General features: G+C 38.2%; 1 protein-coding gene across 5 annotated transcripts in view; it reads right to left on the reverse strand.

Annotated features, from left to right (window-relative positions):
• LOC106879963 (caspase activity and apoptosis inhibitor 1) overlaps positions 1-5,028 on the reverse strand; it is a 155,371-nt gene that overhangs the window by 135,029 nt on the left and 15,314 nt on the right. For 2 of the 5 annotated variants that reach the window (XM_052971129.1, XM_052971133.1), the window contains exon 1: positions 1,953-2,065. The exons of 2 other annotated variants lie outside the window; for them this stretch is intronic. The gene's annotated coding sequence lies outside the window, so the exon portion shown is untranslated. Of the gene's footprint in view, positions 1-1,908; positions 2,066-5,028 lie in introns of those variants that run through there. One more of the 5 variants, XM_052971130.1, reaches the window with a different exon arrangement.

A 5,028-nucleotide genomic window follows, 5' to 3' on the forward strand; every position in this document is an offset into this window, starting at 1 on the left:
AACATCAACAGCTCTTAGGTCTAAATTCCTCTCTCTCTCTCTCCCATATTCTGTTAATTCATTTTTCTCCTTGGGCAAGTATACTATCATACTACATATATATATATATATATATAGTTCATATATATAGTATGATAGTATACTTGCCCAAGGAGAAAAATGAATTAACAGAATATGGGAGAGAGAGAGAGAGAGGAATTTAGACCTAAGAGCTGTTGATGTTGTAATTTTATCCACTGAGACCGACTTTCAGGGTCGATGAAATAAGTACCAGTTGACTATTGGGGAGGGGGAGGCGATGTAACCAACTAGCCCCCTCCACCAAGAATTTCAGGCCTTGTACCTATAGTAGAAAGGATATTGTATCTTTATCCACATACACTTAGAATCAGTTGAACTGGTTCCAGCTGATGAATCCATAGGTATGGATTCACAAGTAAAATTCTCATTGAAAATAAGAATACAGCAAGCAGTCTTCAAAGTCAACATGGTAATGGAGGATATAAAGGTAAGAAAATAAGCTAGACCATCAGGTGAGAAATAGTTGTAGAAATGTTGAAGATATCCAGCAAAGTAGGACAAAACTCTGGTCACTCACATAATTAATCAGGTAGTCTATACTAGGAGGGTGCCATTGTCAAAACCAGTGAGGCAGTTTCATCATTAACTGTTAGAAAATAAAGGAGATGATCGAGAAACAAGTAACAGTAGTGGCATCAAAGAGATTGACCAGTTATAAAAGTAACAGAAACAACCAGAGCTTAAATGAAATGTAAAGAGTACCACTGATGTCTATGACTATTCCATGGACTGCAAGATTGGTAGGAAGAAATATACTCAGAGTGGAGAATTGAACCAAGTGCTTGCAGTAGAACAAACTCCGCTAAAGAACTCCAAAAACCTATGCTGGGTGTTAAACTGAGTAGCTTGCCAATAACAACAGCAGCCCTTCCTATGGGCTACCATAAAGTTTATGCCGAGGAAATTTCACTCATAACCTGAGATTTTGGTAAAAGACATTAACTCTGCTGCACCATCGGATTGAATTAAAAAACCACAAAATGAAGAAGAAATCTTAACCACACATTCATGCTTCAACACAACCGAACTAGTAAAGGAACTGGTTTTCTAAAATTCTATGCAAATTTAAACCCGAAGTAGAGAGGACATGGACATTATCACAGGCATCAGACATTAAAAAAATAAACAAATACGGACAGCTAAGGTCTCAGACCTTAAAAAAGAGAACTCAATGATTTAATGTTTTAAACGAATAAAATATTTCAGGTTATCATTTTTGTCTACATTTCATACTAATTTCTCCTTTAATATGTAATGAGTGGAGCTCTTTAAGAACGGTCCATTGAGTTTCAAACTGAATGACCACTAGAAACGTAGGGAATTCAATTAGAATTCATTTTGTTTCACGTGTTATTATTGTCCTTACTACATGTAAGTACAAACGTTTAACAAATAAACAGACACAGCTTTTATAATAACACTTTCACTAGTTAAGTAAAATAATGAACAACCTAACACTTGCTCCTCGACAATATCCATAGTTAATAATAGTGTGTATTAGGGCAGAGGTCCAAATGTACGCATGTGTAAGAAAATCAAACAATATGTTTAAGATATATACACTCTCGGTGTGAAAATGTAAATGGGTAAACAGGAGTTTCGGGCAGTTTAAAAAGTGAATATCATCCTATAAAATATATGTTTATAAACACACACACACACACACATATATATATATGCGTGTATGTATATATAAATTTAAATGACCAGGTTAATTGTATTAAGAATAAACACCAAAGAAAACGGAGTATACATAAATTAAATGCCTATATATATGAGCGCATATATATATATGTATATATGTATATAGAAGGAGTCTCTACATACCTTCATATATATATACATTTGTGTGAAATAAATCTAATAGTTACTTTATAGCTGGGATAAACCAGTATTCCCTTGGTAACAACATCAACATCTGTTCTGGTCGTGTTGAACAGGACAGGGAAAACATTGAAGAGTTACTAAGTTGAGAAGTAAAAGTCAATCAGAGTGAACTCCCTTGCATCAGATTGTATATTTTATATATTTATTTATGCAGTCGTTGTCTTTTATTATTTTCTCTTTCTTTCTCCCTCTCTCTCTCTCTAGTTATTATTTCTTTTACTTTCCGTTTCACCTTCCTTTCTTTCTCTTTCTCTCAATATTGTCTTACAGACTTTCTTTTCCATTCGATTCTTTTCGCTTTTACTTTCCCCTCTCTATTTACTTGCCTCTTTTCAATTCTCTCTTTTTCTTTTTCTATATCCTCTACTTTCCGCTTCTTTTCTATATTTTCAGTTTCGCACACCAGTTCTGAATATTTTTGAAAATTGCGATACGTATGTAGTTTTTCATGATAATTACGAAAATCATGTTTTACGAGAGATTAAAACTAAAGAAGTTATGTAACTTTAAAAATTAAAATTTTGGGTAATTTCAAGCTTGTCTGTCATATGTGACAATTTCGAAACGCCGAAATACAGAACTCAAATTTACACGCTAAGTTTCTCTTTCTTTCTTTCTTTCTTTTTTTTTTTTTGTCTAAGGAGACTATACGTGTTTGAAGATGAAACACATTTAGTGAAAAATTATGAAATAAGAGCAGGAGTGGCTGTGTGGTAAGTAGCTTGCTTACCAACCACATGGTCCGGGTTCAGTCCCACTGCGTGGCACCTTAGGCAAGTGTCTTCTACTATAGCCTCGGGTCGACCAAAGCCTTGTGAGTGGATTTGGTAGACGGAAACTGAAAGAAGCCCGTCGTGTATATATATATGTGTGTGTGTTTGTGTTTGTCCCCCCAACATCGCTTGACAACCGATGCTGTTGTGTTTACGTCCCCGTAACCTAGTGGTTCGGCAAAAAGAGACCGATAGAATAAGTACTAGGCTTACAAAGAATAAGTCGTGGGGTCGATTTTCTCGACTAAAGGCGGTGCTCCAGCATGGCCGCAGTCAAATGACTGAAACAAGTAATGGAGTAAAAGAATAATTAAAACGTAATGCGGCCTTTTTAAAGACGAAGAACGTTTAATGAATGAAAATGTAACAATACACTGAATTAATTTATGGATACTGAAATTTAGTGATGCACTGCAATAGTCTCCGAAATGGGTTGTAGGTCACATTTATTGTGTCCGCGCCGCCCTGTATACTTGTAAATGTAAAAATCTATCATAGAACGGAGTTTCATATCGCTCATTTGTTGTTGTTTTTTTTAGAAGTTCCGCGTGCTTTCCATCTTTTAAGTTCATAAATTCGACGCTGTGATTCACTGTTCTATGCTTAAAGTCGTAGCATGACATCTTTAGGATGTGTGAATATGTGTCACAAATCACAATAGGATTAAGCCGCTGGCTTGCATACGTTGTTATGGAAACAAGGTAGTTTCGACTTCCGCTGTGTTATAAATACCAGTATCATCTGATTGGCTGAATTTGTTTTTAATTTAAAAGGTATCTAATTTCTTAGCTTTAGTTTCGGGAAAGAAGTTACGATTTTCTTAATAAGCATAAAAGATCTACATTTGTGTAGAAACTTTCAAAAACTTTCAATCTGTTGAGAGAAATCAAAAAGACATGGACACACTGTACAGTTGCCCGTAGGGCCTGTGAGTCTGGGGATCCAATCCTAATGTATACATGCAGTAGTTATCTGTAGAGGACCTAGTGCATTGCTTCTCCCGTTTGTGGCTATAATACTTTTAACATGGCTCTCCCAAGACTGCAATATTGTTAATGAGAAAGCCAGGCTCAAGGTACTTGTAACTCGGGCAATCACCCGAGGCACCGTGTGCTAGGGGGCGCCAAGAAGGACGCGACAAAGACAAGAAAATTTCCACGACCGTCTGCTTGTGCACGCCGAAGTTCAGCTTGTCCGGGGCGCCAGCAACCCTGGGGCTGGTCCTGTTAATGAGAAGAAGTATAGGAAGCCAGACCAGCTCATCATAAGTGAATTTCTGCAGATGTCACAGACTCAGCGCATTCATACGGCACATTAGTTATTACCTATCAAAGCCTTTCTGCAGGCACTATTGGCAGCATGGAAGGGACCTCTGACAGGGAAAACACAACGCTTCCAAACAAACAAAAAGGGAGAAAAAAAAAAAGAAAGAGCAACGCTCTGATCTGTTCCCATGTAAACTGGGTGGGGAGTTATAATGGTGAAGTGATATGATATAGAGGCAAAGTAGGTATTTGTACCTCTCTCTAATCTTTCAAAAATATTCTCCTCTCAGCTCCAATTTTGGAAGACTGGTGTCCATACTTCTAATCCCGTGCATCCAAGTTTATATACATCTAGAGGTCTGGACAGAACCGGACCCAAACACAGCACCTTAAACAGATACTACTGAAGGCCAGCTGTCATGAACTTGCCTCACCAGCAGCCGAGTTACAGACCAACCGATTTGTCCTGTTTAATACGTCTTCTTGTTCAACTTCATTTTATTTCAGCATGATGCTAACCACTTCAACTTCCGAGGTGTTCGACAGTAATCGCGTCCCCTTGCTTCCAATTTGAGTGAAATAATCCTCGACACTTTCAGCTTCTACTGTTGCAGCTCAAGAGCCGTGATGTACTAAAGCAATGGGAGATGACACTTTCGATAGAACAAGTACGGGATGCTAAGTGGTTCCAAATGGTCGCTGCTTATAGTGAACACGGAGTAGCTCTCGCTGTATAATACAGTGATAATAATTGTTGTTGTTGGTACTCCGTCGCTTACGACGTCGAGGGTTCCAGTTGATCCGATCAACAGAACAGCCTGCTCGTGAAATTAACGTGCAAGTGGCTGAGCACTCCACAGGCACGTGTACCCTTAACGTAGTTCTAGGGGATATTCAGCGTGACACAGTGTGACAAGGCTGACCCTTCGAATTACAGGCACAACAGAAACAGGAAGTAAGAGTGAGAGAAAGCTGTGGTGAAAGAGTACAGCAGAGTTCGCCACCATCCCCTGCCGGAGCCT

This window comes from Octopus bimaculoides, chromosome 10 (assembly GCF_001194135.2).
Source record: "Octopus bimaculoides isolate UCB-OBI-ISO-001 chromosome 10, ASM119413v2, whole genome shotgun sequence".
Lineage (NCBI taxonomy): Eukaryota > Metazoa > Mollusca > Cephalopoda > Octopoda > Octopodidae > Octopus > Octopus bimaculoides.